Here is an 18,019-nt window from a genome sequence, read left to right on the forward strand (position 1 = left end):
TTTTTTGCAAGGCTGAAGATGCTCCCAAGAGGGACGAAACATGTGTCTGTAACTTTGTGAGTACTGTAAAGGTGACTCGTTAACTCTTCAAAGTCAACAATACGGGTTAAACATGATTTATATAAGTTAACCTACTTCTGAAGAAAAACTTAAAGCTCACTTCAGTTCGCATCAGCTCCTGTGCCGCACATATCCTCTGTCCAGTGGCGGTTTCTGGTATAGCGCAATGGAGCAATGAACCTCCAGTTTATATCAAATTGTACTCAACTACGTAATTTTCATAACTCCCTTGTCAATCTCGAAGCTCTTGCTAAGTCCCTCTATCCGTAATATACTCGTACTGGCTTTCAATTCATGTGAGGTGCGCAAGGTCTGTGGCTGGATACTTGTCTGGAATGAACCCCCTTGCAAAGGCGATCTCTCCGTCCGTACATGGGCGAAGGGAATGGCGAGGTGCAAGGGGACGAAAACCGGCACTAAGGCAAAACCAGGATATCGCAGAAACGGATCTCTGTTCTTTACGCATGCGCAATAGGCCACTGTCTGAAGACTAGCTAGTCGTGTTGTTGGGGTTGGGGTATGTGCCTGCCATCTGTTGGCCTTACGGGAATTTGACTAGGCAACAGAGAATAGTGCACGTAACTAGCGCTAGTGTTGAAAAGCATCGTTACTACCAAAAGTCACATTAAACTGTCTAATTCCAATTAATATCTTGTCCCAAATATATCATTACTTACTAAACACCTATTAATTTGCCTTCTTTGGAATAATTACCTTTTGGAGAGAAACTTAACTCAAAAATCACTGAGGCAAGGAATAGCGGCAAGGTAATCATCATCATCATTATCATCTGTTTACCCTCCAGGTTCGGCTTTTCCCTCGGACTCAGCGGCAGTGTCCTGGAGCTTCAGACTCTTGGTCGGGGATACAACTGGGGAGAATAACCAGTACCTCGCCCAGGCGGCCTCACCTGCTATGCTGAATAGGGGCCTTGCGGAGGGATGGGAAGATTGGAAGGGATAGCCAAGGAAGAGGGAAGGAAGCGGCCGTGGCCTTAAGTTAGGTACCATCCCGGCATTCGCCTGGAGGAGAAGTGGGAAACCACGGAAAACCACTTCGAGGATGGCTGAGGTGGGAATCGAACCCACCTCTACTCAGTTGACCTCCCGAGGCTGAATGGACCCCGTTCCAGCCCTCGTACCACTTTTCAAATTTTCGTGGCAGAGCCGGGAATCGAACCCGGACCTCCGGGGGTGGCAGCTAGTCACGCTAACCACTACACCACAGAGGCGGAAAAATAGCCAGCCGGACACCAGTGGGATCCGAACCCACAACCTCCCGATTTCGCGTCGGTTGCTCTACCAATTGAGCTATGGTGGCCTAGGCAAGGTAATACCAATGAAAACTTTTAAATATAGTTGTTACTATTCCCATGACATCGGAAGCAGAAAGGTGTTTCTCTACCCTGAAGAGAATAAAGACTTTCTAGCGCAGCACAATGACCGAGGATAGACTTATTGCTCTTGCTATGTTGTCAATTGAAAGGAACTTTGTTCGAGACTCTGCGGACTTCAATGAAGCAGTTATTTCTTATTTTGCATGTGGTAAAACTCGGCATGTAGGCCTACCGTATTTTCTGCTCCTCTCGTATTTGATCACATTTCTAGAACTTATGTCATCTTAGTTTAGGACGTTACGGCCCACAATGGAAGAGAAGCTGGGGGAGATGGGGAGTGGAGAGTTGAGGGGAGACAATTTTTTCTTCTTTTGAACCCCTAGTGATGAAAGTCACGCGCCGCCACTGCTTCCGTCTATTTTGGAAGCAGCCAGAGACCCTGGCTTCGAACGGTGCGTGTAGCAATGTCGAGCTCTTCATCCGAAGACGGAGAAATTATAGCCTGCGAAGTAGGGGAAGAAGAGATTAAAGAAGATGTATGATACATGAAATATATTTTAAAAGAGAACAGTTTGGTGAATATTGCGTTCAATTTTCAGACTTGCTATGTGAGGAGGGCAATTTCTTTAAATATTTCAGAAAGTCAAGTTGCAACTTTTTGAATTGCTAAGCATTTTAACTCTCAAGAAAAAACGAATCAAATTTCAGAAAACCAGTATCACCTACAGTAACTAATGATTACCTTTCATATTTTATTTAAACCGCCCTTGGTCGCAGGGTGAGCGTCCCGTTCACCTTTATTTTCAAATACCTTCGGAATCAGCAATTATTGGGCTAGAAACCTGAACCCCAACATACCTTCCCTTTACAGTGTTATGAAGCAATAAACACACATTCAGTGCTGTGTCTCTAAAGTGAGCGCAGCGCTCACAAGCAACCAACCAACTGATTAATTAGTTGGTTTATTGGATAGTATTATGAATATTCAAGAAAGTGATATACGCAGGTGGCTTCAGGATTCATCAGCTGGTGATGTCACTATGCCAGATAAAAATAATAATAATTTTTCTCATGTAAATATGAGTCATGAGATGGATTACTCCGATAATGAGGTCGGAAAGAAAGCAACCATAATTGTGCGAGTGAAGTTTCAGTGGATTAAGACGTCTTTGATTTTAATTTAAATCCTGAGCCACAATATATAGGACTACTTGGAAAATTCACGCTTCCCCAAGAAACAGGCAGCGCAATTGTTCTCCATCCACCAGGGATTAAAAGTGCAAATACCATTATGGAATGCTGGAAGTTGCTCTTCCCTGATGGAATGCTAGAGTGTATTGTAAAATTCACAAATGTGCAGCTACAGAAAATAAGAATGACTTACATTCGCCCAAGGGACGTGTTAGAGACAAATATAGAAGAAATGAAAGCACTTCTAGGACTACTGTTCCTAGCGGGTGTGTTGAAATATTCTCATTAGAATCTTCAGGATCTCTGGGCCACAGATGGGACAGGTCCTGAACATTTTTGCCTTGTTAGGGGGTAGAACCGTTTTTATTTATTACTGCGTGCACTGCGGTTCAATGACAAAGCAACTAGGGCCGAGACGAAGAGATTAGATAAGCTTGCGGCTATTTTTCAGAAGTTTGTGAAGCATTGCCAGGACATGTTCAGTGCTTCAGAGTATGTAACTCTGGACGAAATGTTAGTGAGCTTCCGTGGACGCTGAAGTTTCAGGCAGTTCGTTCCGAGAAAGCCAGCGAAATATGTCTTAAATGTAATGTCAATGGCTGATGCGTGCATGTTTTACACTACCAATATGGAGATCTACACAGGTAAACAGCCCAAGGGTCCAGTTGGCACAGACAACAAATCCGGTAAAGGCTAGCAGAGCCAATTATGGGATCTGGTAAAAATATTGTAACGAGCTGGCGGGGTAGCAGGATCAATTAACACTAGACTGGCAGCTTCAATACTAAGATTTATTAGCTACGCGCTAGACTACACAAGATTACACACAACTGTTACTCATAACACAAACATACGCAATTCGTGCGCTCTCTCTCCCTTAGTTTCTCAATTGTTCTCACACTACACAGTTTTACACTCACACACAAGGTCCCGCGACGCACGGCTACACGTTCTCTCCTTCGCCGACAGTCCGCACTGTAGCACACTAGTCCGATAATCACGGCAGTTCACACACTTCACTACACTGGCAGTCGCTCACGACTGAACCACACCAACTTCTAACTCAGTCTAACTCTCACTGACTGAAGACAGGTCGTTCCTCTCTTATATACCTGCGTTAGCCCTTCTAGAATTGTCCGGATGCTGGAGGGATCCAGGAACATCGCGTCTTATTCACTCCCAAGTGGCCGGCAGTAGCGCCCGCACGAAACTCGGTCAACACCTCTGTCTCATGCTCCTGGGGATTATCAGCTGTGCTGTGTGCTTCTTTCCGTCGGTTGACTCCCACGTGCGGATAAGTACCCCGTCACTATCCATGAGAGACGACCACTAGGCCCAGTACGCCTTATAGGTTGGACTGCGTTCGGCGATGTCTTTCCATTCCGGCCTCTGCCCCGACTCTACTTCTCGTAAGATCACCCCGATATCGTCGTCCTTCAGCTGCTCCCTCCTGAGGGCGTCTCGATCCCATCCTTCGCAGCGGTGGCCCTCACGGCCCGGACGTCCACGGTGCCTGCCTGTATCTCCACTTTCTGGCAGTGTGTGCAGTTCGCACGGCACGGTCTTCTCGATAGAGCGTCGGCGTTGCAGTGCTTCTTTCCTTGTCGGTGCTCGGTGGTGAAGTCGTACTCCTGAAGGCGTTGCACCCGGCGAGCTGTCTGACCTTCCAGGTTTCTTAAGCTTAGGAGCCAGGTCAATGTGGGGTGGTCGGTGCGCAGGCGGAAAGGCTGCCCATACAAATACTTGTGGAAGGGCTCCAAGGTCTTCACGATGGTCAGCAATTCCCAACGCGTCACGCAGTAATTTCTCTCAACTTTTGACAACGTCTTGCTAAAATAGGTGATCACCTTCTCCTGGCCGTCTTCCGCTTGTGACAGTACCCCACCAATTCCCACGTCGCTGCCGTCGGTATCGAAGTTAAACTTCACCCCAGGCTTGCGATATCCGAGGATGGGTGCAGTACACAGCGACTCCTTCAGCTTCCGGAAGGCAGCCTCCGCCTCGCTTGACCATTGGAAAGACCTCCTCTCCTCGGTGATCCGTGTAAGAGACTCTGAGATTTCTGCGTAGCCAGCTATATATCTGCGGTAATACGTGCAAAGACCGAGAAAACTCCTTAGTGCTCGCTTGTCCTTCGGCACCGGCCAGTCCCTGACAGCTTCTAACTTCTCCGGATCCGTGGCAACTCCCTCCGATGACACGATGTGGCTCAGGTAGCGGACCTCCTTCTGGAACAGCCGGCATTTTCCGGGATTTAACTTTAGGTGAGCCCCACGTAGCCTCTCGAACACTTTCCGCAGGTTCTCCAATTATTATGTCGTCCAGGTACACGAGGCAAGCGTCGCGAGTTAGCCCTCTCAGCACGGCCTCCATCAGTCGCTCGAAAGTCTCCGGCGCGTTGCAGAGGCGGAAGGGCATCACGGTGAACTGGTAGAGACCTTGTCCCGTTGAGAACGCCATCTTCACTTTGTCTTCCGGATGGAGCACTACTTGCCAGTATTCAGACTTCAGGTCCAAAGTCGAAAACCACTGGGCTCCAGATAACGTGTCCAGAGTGTCATCTATCCGAGGTAACGGGAAACAGTCCTTGTTCGTGACGTCGTTCAACTTGCGGTAATCGACGCAGAAACGGAGTTCACCGTTCTTTTTCTTCACCAGGACGACTGGCGATGACCACGGGATGTTCGACTCCTCGATGACTGCCCGCTGTTTCATGTCATCTAGCATCTGGTCGATTTCCACCTTCTTCGCCAGGGGTACTCTACGAGGTGGCTGTCGGATTGGAGCGGCGGTGTTAATGCGATGGTACACTGTCCGTCTTTCCGTAGTCACCTCCGGTAGTGAATATGTCCTGAAACTCATGGATTAGTTCCTTAACCTCTCTGAGCTGCCTCGCCCCTAAATATTTCCGGGCGTCGGGATATAATCATCCGGAGCTTATCCAATCCTTCGCCTGCTTCTAGGGTCTGTGCGTCTTCGTCGTCCTCTGGCACGACGCACGTGACTGGTGCACAAGTTCCAAGCTCGGTCCCGCTGGGCACCCTCTGCTCCCGCGACGTCGAATTCAATATTTGTACCGGCACGCAGCTTCGTGCAGGAACGAGCGTCCTGGCCTGGTAACCGGGTTCCACGAGCACACTGTCCCCTTGTATGGGTTCCTCTAACCGTGCCGTAACCATCGCCTCACTCTTGGCTGGTATCAGTCCGTCGCTGGCCAACGTTAACCGCGCTACTCGAGGTCGCAGCATTACCTCTTGTTTGCCGAGCCACAACACACGTCGTCCCACGTCGACAGTCGCCTCGTATTTCCGTAGCGCGTCTAGGCCCAGGATGACCTCATCCGTGATGGCGGCGACGAAGGCCCAGACACATAGGCGTCGTTGTCCCAGCGTCAGTTGTAGTAGCGCCTCCTTCAAGACAGGGATGGTGTCTCCTGAGGCCGTCCGCAGCAGGTAAGGGCGGTGGGGTTCCCTCTCTGGCTGTCCCTCAGCGATGTCCGTCCTGGCGATGGTCAATGCCATCCCCGTGTCTATCGTCACTCGGCACGGCCTGACTCCGAGCCACCCGTCGGCGATCAAGCTGTCGTCGCTCCGCTCGGTGACCACATTTAGCGTGAAACGAGGGGACGGTAGTGACGGTGCCGACGAGCCCCTCTCCTTGTCGGCCCTTACTCGTTTCCCTGATCAGGGGTGCCTCCATACGGCAGTTCCTCCGCAGGTGGCCACGCTCGCAACAAGTCCAACAGGTGATCTCGTTGGTGCGGCGGCGTGCGTCGTTCTCTCGTAACGGCACGGGTCTCCGGCGCGTCATCGCTTCTCACGGCTCGTATCCTTGGTGGCGGTGCCGCTGTTCCCTTCACTGCCTCCACCCTCAGGGCTAATGTCAGGGCCTCTCTGAGGTCATGTCCCCCGCTGAGCATCAGCTTTTGACGGATCTCAGCGTCGCGGAGCCCATCAATAAATGTATAGGATGCCTCCCGCTGAATGTGGTCCAGAGGCAGCCCATCCCGAGGTGGGCTAGCTGCTCCCGATCTTGCGCGAATTCTTGAAGCGACTCATTAGCGCGCTGGGTCCTCTTCCTCAGCTGGACTCGGTAGGCGGCTGCCAGCTGGTGGTCACCGTATCGGCTGTCGAGCGCTCGAACGATCTCGTCGTAAGTGGCACCCGGCTGAAGGCTGTGTAGTACTTCCGCTGCTGGTCCTTGCAGTGCGGCAACGTCCAACCGTTGTGCCCTCACACGGTCTCGAATTGGGCCGGGAAGGTCCGCCAAGATGTTGTCCCGACAAAGCGCGGGGGTTTTACTTTCCCGGCGCTGGAGCCGCTGTCGCTGCACGTGGCCATAGCACGAGTCTCCACGGCTGTAACTCTCGTACGCAGGGCACTTACTCCTTTCAGGTCACGAACCCCTGACTCCACAACCTCCGGTATTTCTTTGATCCGTTTTTCAACCAGTTCCTGTACGTCCTGCATAATGTCACTCTTTAATTTTCTTTCGAGAGAGCGCATTTCCTGTTCTAATTTACCTTGTTCACCCTTAAGTTCATTTAATTCCAGTTTCAGTTCGCTCTTGACTTCGTCCTGTTTGGATGAGAGTTCGGTAAATATACTGTGGAGAGCCTGAAACTGTTCGCTACCCATTTTACGATTCACTAGAAATTCCTAGTTACGAAATTCCTGCTACCAGTCGATCCCGAATCTGACACCAGTTGTAACGAGTTGATCAATTAACACTAGACTGGCAGTTTCAATACTAGGATTTATTAGCTACGCGCTAGACTACACACAACTTTTGCTCACAAAACACACTTACACAGTTCGTGCGCTCTCTCTCCCTTAGTTTCTCAATTGTTCTCACACTACACAGTTTTACACTCACACACAAGGTCCCACATCGCACGGCTACACGTTCTCTCCTTCGCCAACAGTCCGCACTGTAGCACACTAGTCCGATAATCACGGCAGTTCACACACTTCACTACACTGGGAGTCGCTCACGACTGAACCACAACAACTTCTAACTCAGTCTAACTCTCACTAACTCCAGGCAGGTCGTTCCTCTCTTATATACCCGCGCTGGCCCTTCTAGAATAATCCGGATGCTGGATGGATCCAGGAACATCGCGAGATGGAACACTCCAGATTAATCGTGGAGTCATTTCCATACTCCTCTGCTACGGGACCGCGAGCGGAAGCGAGTGGGGCTGGCCTAGCACTTAAGCGCTGCTTGTGATTGGCGCAGCTGAAGCGTAAGGGGTGGACCTACACGGTGCCGTAGCCGGGCCCACTGCGAGTAGGCATGGCGGACGCTATGACCATTACAATATAACCATGGACAACTGGTTTACCTCTGTTGACTTAGTGAACCAACACCACATAGGTACTGTAGAACCTCAATAATTCAAAATCGGTTAATTCAAAATTCCGCCTAATTCGAAGAAGATCTCGTTCCTGGAAATATGAGATACGGTTTTGCATGTTATTTAAATTGTTTAGTTGGAAATGTGGATAATTCGTAATTCGAAGTACAACGTCGGTCCATTTACCGAAATTCAGACTTTTAATATGACACTGCCTTTACATTTTAAAACAATAGTATTGTACCGTACCCAGGGGTTGTAACCCACTAGGACGATGCCTCAATTCCTGTACGAACATCCGACTAACTCAGGGTTGGGCAGAGAAGTGGGTTGGTTGTCGATGGGCCAGGCTAAATGTCGAAGTTTCTCACTTAAATATAAGTAAATGACAGGAAAATGGAGGTATAACACGAATGAGAAACAATAATATAGGGTAGGATTAATTTATTCACAAAATAGCCCCGAATCATACTAACGTAAGACAAGAAAATAAAAAATAAAGATGGCATTGACATAATTTCAAAATCTGAAGAAAGACAGGACATTAAAACTATCATTAATCAAAAAAGTTAAATGTGAAATGAAATATTAAGCACAACTTGTAAACTATTTAAAATATTCTCCATCTGATTGTCCAGTGTTCTTTTTATGTAATAAAACACGTACGCGTATACCGGTACGTAATCGATTCGAATGGAGCCACATAATTTAACGTATCACATTAATACGGGTTTTTAAATTTATAGAGTCGTCGCAAGATTAAACGTTAAAAGAAAAAATTAAGATAAAATAAAACTCTCGATAAAAAGGAAAATTATGACGCAATGGGACACGATATGAATTATGAAAAATACTAGTGGCATTTCCCTACGCTGTAAACACAAAATAATCAAATTATCTCACATATCTACATCGGATAAAGAAAAGAGGACTTACATACTACACTGACTCAACGTGAAACGCGGTTCACCAAAGGATCTAGTGAGAACTAGATTGACCATGAATATTACTCAGCACTCGGGCTGTTCCCCATTAAACAACCAGACAACACTTCCAAACAACAATATCACAAAACACCATCCTGTAAGAGAAAACATATTATCCTTCATTAATCATGTGGAAAGCAATGGGCAACATTGCCTTCTTCTGCTGCATTTGCGCAAGCCAAAAGAGCGTTCATCCGACACATGTTTCCTGCTGTGCTGTGGGCTGAAAGGAAATGTCATAATTCAGTACTGTACTGAGGCTTGGATTCTGTTCGCCAAAATTGTATCACGGAAATACCGTCTCATTCACGCTGTCTATGTAAACAGGGCTAACAAGTAAGCTTGTGAGGCAATATCATCTTTTTTCGGCTACACGGAAGCTCACGTACACTCGTACTTCTTACTGGCATGCTTCGACAATCAGACTCCTTGGTCTGGAATCAATTTCCGTCAATTCTGATAATTAATATTCTCTCAGAAGACATTCACTGCACATCCTTCTTTCACTTCATCAGCCATACAATGGGCCTGCATAATCTACTTCATGCATTAGAACCTCTTGTATTTCTTACAACTCTCATCAGCCTTTTCCATTATGAATCTAGGTTAGATTCCCGTACAAATCATTGGGCAAAACAGTTTCCAACCTTTGTTTGAAGAACCTATTCCTTCAACATTGTTATGTAGCTCCCCATGTGTCAGCCTCTGAAATACCATGCGTCATGCAATCTAACTGTTACTAACATTCTAAATGACCAAAATTAAATTGAATTTACTCTCAACGTAGCAAGGGTTTAACTTGGAAATTGGATGATCCTGTCAATCTAATCCTCCTATCACTAATATCCAAGATAAAATAGGAATAATACTATGCTAATTTCATGCATAATATAACAAAATAATTCTAATAACTCCCTCTTTATCCCATCTAACTAATAGTAAATAATAATATAGAAATCATGCATTCCTCTTATCTGTATCTACAACAGTACAAAGGTGAAATAAACACATGCCGTCAGGCTTAATTTACGTTAAAGAAAATCCCTACAATAAACCGCACTAGTATTTTAACATAACCCATATAACATTCCATAATTAAAATGTGCGTCTTATCTTGGACGACTCTCAGGACACTGGCAGCGCCTCACATCCCTGTTGCGTTATGTTGATCACTGCCTTCCATGGGCGGTGCCATCTTCTTGCTGAAAGTTACTGAACACTGCAACACAGAAGGCTTTGAATGAATATCTCTTCACCGCTCAATTCTGCATGTGCCAAACAAACCCTTGTTAGCTATAAACTCAGCCAACACACTGACCAACAAATACACTTGAAATTTAACAAATTAGGGTTTCTATATACAGATATTGAGAGCGGCTCGCGGTACGGATCGAGAGGTCCTCGCGAACGCGACCGACACAACAATATGAAACAACTGAGCGTTTCTTATTTACTTTTCAGGCTGCGGTTAATTATTACCGTCTACTTATCTGTAGTGAACATTGCGCCATAATATACTCTGCAATTTAACACTGCACCAGTTAATTTATTCAACTGCAGGACTGAAAACACTTCATCGGTCTTAAAAATCATACACTGTTATTTATATATTCACGTGGCAACTTTCACGTACAAGTATCGGAGCATTACCGAACAACTTCACATCACGTCGACTTCCGCGATCAGTGACGATCTCCAGAGCTTATGACGCTAAGGAAGCATGGCTAACGCCGTTGTAGCTATGGGATCCCGCATGTTTAGACAAATAACCAATCAGCGTGCTTGCCGTTCATAATGACTTAATATTAATTATAGCATACCATAAAACACACTTCAAATAACATCAAATTTCTTCAGATTATTTCTATCGCGTACTCCTGATTATATTGCACTTGTAGACCTGTGGAAATTCGTTTAATAACAGAACTGATTTCGTTTAATAACAGAACTGATTTCAAGCAACTGCCCATGTTGGTAAACCTGGGACTATGACTTCACGCGATTCAGACTCCATATTTGCCACCCCCACGCGTTCTCATTAGCTGAATATTACTCTTGGCGAACATTATGTTCACGTGCCGAGATGTGCTAACTTCTGGTGACGCTAAGCCTTGTTCACGGTCCTGAGGAAGTATCGCGCAATATCCAGCGACTTGATGTCTCCATGGGCTTCCGATCACCGCTATCCTGCGATTCATTACTCTTACCAAATGTGACTGAAATTTATTTCAATAAACTTATATATTTTATACCAAATAATAATCTGAGTATCTCTTATGGGCCGTCAGGATACGGCTCAGTGTGTTACAGAGTAGTTCAAATTCAAAATTTATCCGCGTCATGATAGAACGAGTCTTCTGGAACGTGTAGAGTTAGCTACACACTTCGGTTTGAGTGAAATCTGAATTCTTTTGTAATTTAACGTTTTAAGTCACAGTATGCTTCACGCAGCCACCTCACACTAGTCCTAGCGTATTCGGAACTCCATAATCTGCTCTATTTTACAGAAGGATTGCTAGAACTCTCCCTATACTCAAGATCGTTGGTCCATTATTGGTGATCTATGTTACATACAGTTTTGTTTTTATTACTAGCGCGTGAATATTGATTAGTTTAACTTGTATTTCCTTCTGGCATCAAGATCATCGCTCCTATGGAATTCGCAACTACTGGAGTTTCACATCTCAGTTTGTTCGTTATGCACATCTTGACTGGTTCAATTTGCACTCGTGATAATTAATGAACTCTATTTCAACTTTTGTTTTTACTTAATTTGAAGGAACTCCATCCTCAATATTTAATCCACGCTTCACGCATTGACGTATATTTTAATGTTCACAATATGTATTGTTTTACTTTAAGAACCCCATGATTGTTTTTAACTTCACAGATTACCATGTGACTTAACACTTGGGGTACTGGAAGCTTTGTTCACGTTGGGTGCCAACAATTTTGACCGACGATCACAACACTCAGCTGTAATGTTTCTCACACTTTACCATAGTGATGCGGAAGAGTTTTTACTGGTGATGAAACTTGGGTCCTGTATGACTCTCCAGAACCCAAAGAACAGTCAACTCAGTGGATGCATCCTTCTTCTGCAAACAAGCCAACAAAGTTTAAACAGACACTGAGTAACGGTAAACAATGGGGGGGGGGGGACATATAACGTGTCTTATTGGTGGACTTTATGAAGCAAGAAGCTGTTACCTCGATGGTGGCAGAGGACATTGGAAATCTGGTGTCACGGTATGACAAACGCCTAAAATGTTTTGTCAGTTACATGGGAAAACGCCCTGAATATTAAACTTTTAGTGCTGTTATGTCAATGTGTCGGAGGTTGAAAACAATTGCCCTTGTACTTTCTCTGCCAAATCCTTTACATCTTCCATTATATGAGAAGGTGTGGGAGAGTTATGAAGACAACTTGTTCCTACATGAATTAAAACAACTGACTCTTCACTTCTTGTGAACGTATTCCTGGCTAGCAGTATAAAATCAATAGTTCAACATTGAGTCACCAAGCACAAATCACTTTTCTGCTTTATCTGCATATTGACTGTCCAGTTGGAGACATTTCCGCCATCATCTTGTGCGTCTTCAAGGTTTACTAATATGTTATTGCTACACTGTTGTTCTGGGGTTGACAATGTGATATTCTTTCTCTTCAGTTCTTGTTTGAACTGTACGCTTTTAGTAATACTTCCTCTTCACAAAGTACCTATGGAAATTTCTCTCAGGGCTCATTCTAAATCTTCTTTCAGGACTCCAATGATCACTTTGTTTGATGCTAGTTCTAATTTTATAGTCCTTAATTCATCCCAAGCTGTTGAAGCTGCCCCAATCATTAATTTATCACCCTGAGTTTTCTTTTGGGAATGTGTTATTATGACAATTACGTTTTCCTTTTTAATTCTGCAGGTATAACATAAGCTACGTTCTTGTACAGATTCTCTTTTACATCGCAAACTACCGTGAACTTTCCACCATCGTGTGTTTGCAGTACGAATAGCCATTAGTCACAAGTATTCTTATCACTTTGTTCTATTATTTTAGAAACGTTTTTGCAAGCAGTTGTCTTACTGCATCTTGTTCATCTACTGCTACGTTAGATATGACTTGCCCTGTCTCGGCTATCAAGTAAACCATTTCTTCCTTCTTCTTATAACTCCTGATATTTGGGCAGAAATGTTTAGGACTTTCTCAACGATATTCATTTCTTTTTCATTAATCAGTTTATTAGTTCATATTTTTACAGGAGGGTAAAAAGTGTGTTCGAATTTTTGTCTAAAATGCCCATTATTATTGTCATTAATAAAGGACTCACATTTTCCTGCTTGTATCTCCAACCCCCCGCCCCGTTTCTGTACAGGGTTTGGTATGAAGCGAGATGAATCTTCGTAGCGAGTTTTTTAAAGCACATGCCTCTTCTGACGTCAACCTCACTGTTGTTGTTTGAGTCATCAGTCGACGATGCAGCTCTTCATGTCGCCCTATCCTCTGCTAACCTGCTCATTTCTACATAACTACTGCATCGTACATCTGCTCCAATCTGTATGTCATATTCGTACCTTGGTGTACCCCTACCATTCTTACCACGTACACTTGCCACAAAAACCAACTGAACAAGTCCTTGGAGTCTTAAGGTCCTATCATTCTATATCTTCTTCTGATCAAATTTAGCCAACGCGATCTCCTCTCAACAATTCGATTCAGTATCTCCTCATTTGTGATTCAATCTACCCATCTCACCTTCAACATTCTTCTTTAACACCACACTTCAAAAGCTTCTAATCTCTTTTCTTCTAGAGGGTTGAGAAGACATGATATGGCAGTAGGGAGGGAGAGGGTGAAATGCAGTGCCTGCACGTAGCCTACTCCTGCCGGATCTGCTCAAGGCTTTACGTCCCCATCTGACGGCGAATCACCATCAACAGCGTCGTATGAGCACTGGGAACTGTACACTACCCTGGTGGTCCACGGGGCGGGCTGTGCTGCTTCTTGCCAGATGCCCTTCGCACATATACATTTTCTTTGGTGATTGGAAGTGTAAGTCATATACATCACAGTTGATTTTTGTTTTAAATGAACAAGTTTCATTTCATTTGTAAGTGATATTAAGCTTAATATGAGTCTTCTTGTGATACTGAAATCCGAAGTGATGTGTAGTGTAGCCAAAAAGCCAGCAGCGGGTCTCACTTCTTAGGCAGACAAACTAACAAGTGCAGCTCTTGCTCTTAAATGCTAGTGATACAGGTACCGTACAAACTTTATATGAATTTTAAAATTGATCTTCATCTCACAAAACGTAATCTTCATAAAGTACATAATTACTTACAGTTCTTCATGCATGAAATGTCGATATAACATTGGACTTTCAAACAGTCTTATTTCTTTCCCAAAATTTAAAAATCTCTCGAAGTCATGACATGACAAATTGTAAATCTCCTTTGCCAATAACTTACCCTCAAGGACGTCGTCACTCGGATTCGAAAGGGTGACAATTTTACTATTACTTCCCGTTTCAAACATTCGAATTTCATTCTAGTACCTAACGCGAAAGTGCTCTTTAACTGCAAATGGGTCCTAACGAATTACCTTCCTCCTAACAAGAGCTACGACATACTTCTGCTATTCCAACTATGCACACCGGATGGCAACAAACTGTGAAAGGTCAAGGTTACCTAAAATAAATATTCATCTAAGGTTTGCCTGAACATTACAGATGAACAACTTCAAGAGCTTCCAAGAAGATCTAGCCAAAAGCACAGCAGAGAACGGACGGAGCACAGAATACATAAATATATGCAGCAAAATAAAGATTTCCAAAAACTACTAAGTTGCAGGTACTGAACACAATCACAATTTCGAACTGCAAGACATTTTGTGTCACGCTTAGGAATTGTATCCTAAAAAAAAAAAAAAAAAAAAAAAAAAAAAGGGGGCTTGCACGCACAGCAATAAAAGAAGACGTGTGCTTACATGGGCTCGTATTTTTCTGCAGATTTCACAAATGATGTAAGTTGAAAGCAGTTCAGGGTTACCTTAGTTCTACCCTGCAATTCCTGTTTTGTAAAAACATAAGTAGGCTTCTGAACTTGAATATTTCCAGCGCGCACATATTCCCAACGTACAATTTACGTACCGCCTTGTTCGAAACGGAACTTGCTTGTTATATTGCAATCGAGAGTAAAATAGGATTCACATCCTGAATTAAAGAGAGCAAGGTTAGTAGAGAGAGTCACGATGGAGTGAGTTTCCTCGTGGTACCTCCTAAAGCCCACATTCTCTAATTTTTCGGTCCGAACACCCGATCTACAGTGGAAGGCGTGACGAAAATCGGGCCGGCCAGGCGAGAGCTGAGTAACGTAATGTTGCATGCGCTCCGAGGGGTCAGTGAACAGTAGCGATCTTATGTTTCTGATGATAGTCCCTATGAGCCCGGAGGCCCAGATTCAGTCAATCAAATCAATCACTACTGATCTGCATTTACGGCAGTCGCCCAGGTGGCAGATTCCTTATCTGTTGTTTTCCTAGCCTTTTCTTAAATGAAGAAATTGGAAATTTTATGAACACCTCCCTTGGTAAGTTATTACAGTCTCTAACTCCCCTTCCTATAAACGAATATTTGCCCCAATTTGTCCTCTTAAATTACAACTTTATCTTCATATTGTGACTTTCCTACTTTTAAAGACGCCACTCAAACTCATTCGTCTACTGATGTCCTCCCACGCCATCTCTCCACTGACAGCTCGGAACATACCACTTAATCGCGCAGCTCGTCTCCTTTCTCCCAAGTCTTCCCAGCCCAAACTTTGCAATATTTTTGTAACGCTACTCTTTTGTCGGAAATCAACTAGAACAAATCGAGCTGCTTTTCTTTGGATTTTTTTTCCAGGTCTTGAATGAAGTAACACTGGAACCATACTCTAGCTCGGGTCTTACCAGACACTTATATTATGCCCTCTCCTTTAAATCTTTCCTAGAACCTCTAAATACATCATAACCATTTACAGAGATCTGTACCCTTTATTCATTCATTCATTCATTCATTCATTCATACATTTATTTCAATTAATTCCAACGAGCCTGCAGGCTCATACATAGGAATTGTACAGGACATTACATACTGGCGGGCACTTACACATCAAAATTTAGTTTGTGTATATAAGATTAACAATCATATTTATGTGATTACCCTAATGAAGGTCTTTTCTTATATTAATACCTAGGTTCTTACAATGATCCTCAAAAGGAACTTACAGCCCATCAACACAGTACCGTAATTAAAACTGAGATGACTTTTCCTATTTGTGAAGCCCACAACCTGACTTTTAACCCCGTTTATCATCATACCATTGTCCACCGTCCATCTCACAACACTGTCGAGGTCACCCTGCAGCCGCTCACAATCTTGTAACTTATTTATTATTCTGTACAGAATGACATCATCTGCACACAGCCTTATCTCTGATTCCACTTCTTTACACATATCATTGAAATATATAAGAAAACATAAAGGTCCAATATTACCGCCTTGAGGAATTCCCCTCTTAATTATGGGGTCAGATAAAGCTTCGCCTACTCTAATTCTCTGAGTTCTATTTTCTAGAAATATAGCCACCCATTCAGTCACTCTTTTTTTCTAGTCTAATAGCACTCACTTTTGCCAGTAGTCTTCCATGATCTACCCTATCAAATGCCAATCGCAATGCAGTCCATTTGGCCTCCTGAATCCAGGATATCTGCTATATCTTGCTGAGCTTCAGTGGAAACCCAAACTATGCCTTTGCTGGCAGGACCTAGTGTTTACAGTGCACTATATCCTTGGCTTTGACAATATGAGCGATGCCAGTCCCTGCTATGAATTGTGTGAAAATGTTGCTCATAGTGTCGGTTGGTAGACTGATATGTAATAGCAACTCTGGCTCGGTGAGGAAAGCAACGGGAAACTACCTCAATCCTCATTTCCCTAGTACGCCTCTTCAGTGATGCCTAGGCCATCTATGATAGCTGATGGCAGAGCTGTTGAGGATCCCACCAGCGTTAGCGTTGACGGACTGAACATACAAACCCAAACTGCCCCCTGCAAACCAGTTATTAATTTCGCAAATATGCCTAATATAATCAGAAAGAATGCTTTCCCAAAGCTTACATGCAATACATGTCAAACTGACTGGCCTGTAATTTTCAGCTTTATGTTTATCACCCTTTCCTTTATACACAGGGGCTACTATAGGAACTCTCCATTTATTTGGTATAACTCCTTCAACCAAACAATAATCAAATAAGTACTTCAGATATGGTAATATATCCCAACCCATTGTCTTTAGTATATCCCCAGAAATCTGATCAATTCCAGCCGCTTTTCTAGTTTTCAACTTTTGTATCTTACTGTAAATGTCATTGTTATCATAGGTAAATTTTAATACCGGTACTTCTTTAGTTTTACTCACCTCCCTTTGTTCATTAATGAGTCCTGGAATGTCCTTCTTTGAACCTTTTTCTGCCTTAAAGTACCTATACATACCCCTCCATTTTTCAAAAAAATTTGTATGACCACCAATTATGCTAGCCATCATGTTATCCTTAGCTGACTTCTTTGCGAGATTGAATTTCCTAGTAAGTTCCTTCAATTTCTCCTTACTTCCATAACCATCCCGGCCACGAAATTCGAAAAGTCATACGAGGGTGGGAACGAGGTTCACTCAGCCTCGGGAGGTCAACTGAGTAGAGGTGGGGGTGTTCGATTTCCACCTCGAAGTGGTTTTCCGAGGTTTCTCACTTCTTCTCCAGGTAAATGCCGTAGGGTGCATAAGTTACGGCCACGGTCGCTTCTTTCTCTCTTCCTTGCCTATCCCTTCCGATTTTTACATTCCTCCACACACCCTCTGTTCAGCATAGCCACAGCCATCTACAGTTCAAGCCAGTACATACGCCAGGCAACACTGTACCTATCTGTCAGGCGAAGGCCGAGAGGAAAGTAGGCGTTTTCGACTTTGAAATACTTCACCCATTGTGTCTACATCACGATGATGCTAAATACACGCTCATCGTTAAATGGTACGAAGAATAACACAAATCAGTAAA

The 18,019-nt window shown here is 44.1% G+C and overlaps 1 protein-coding gene across 1 annotated transcript in view; it reads right to left on the bottom strand.

The window, feature by feature from the left end:
* Positions 1–17,460, bottom strand: part of LOC137501265 (uncharacterized) — a 92,226-nt gene extending 74,766 nt beyond the window's left edge. Inside the window, exon 1 of the mRNA XM_068228180.1 lies at positions 17,386–17,460. The gene's annotated coding sequence lies outside the window, so the exon portion shown is untranslated. The remainder of the gene's footprint in view (positions 1–17,385) is intronic.
* Positions 17,461–18,019: the final 559 nt, after the last annotated feature.

Source organism: Anabrus simplex, chromosome 6 (genome assembly GCF_040414725.1).
Source record: "Anabrus simplex isolate iqAnaSimp1 chromosome 6, ASM4041472v1, whole genome shotgun sequence".
In the NCBI taxonomy this organism is placed as follows: Eukaryota; Metazoa; Arthropoda; class Insecta; order Orthoptera; family Tettigoniidae; genus Anabrus; species Anabrus simplex.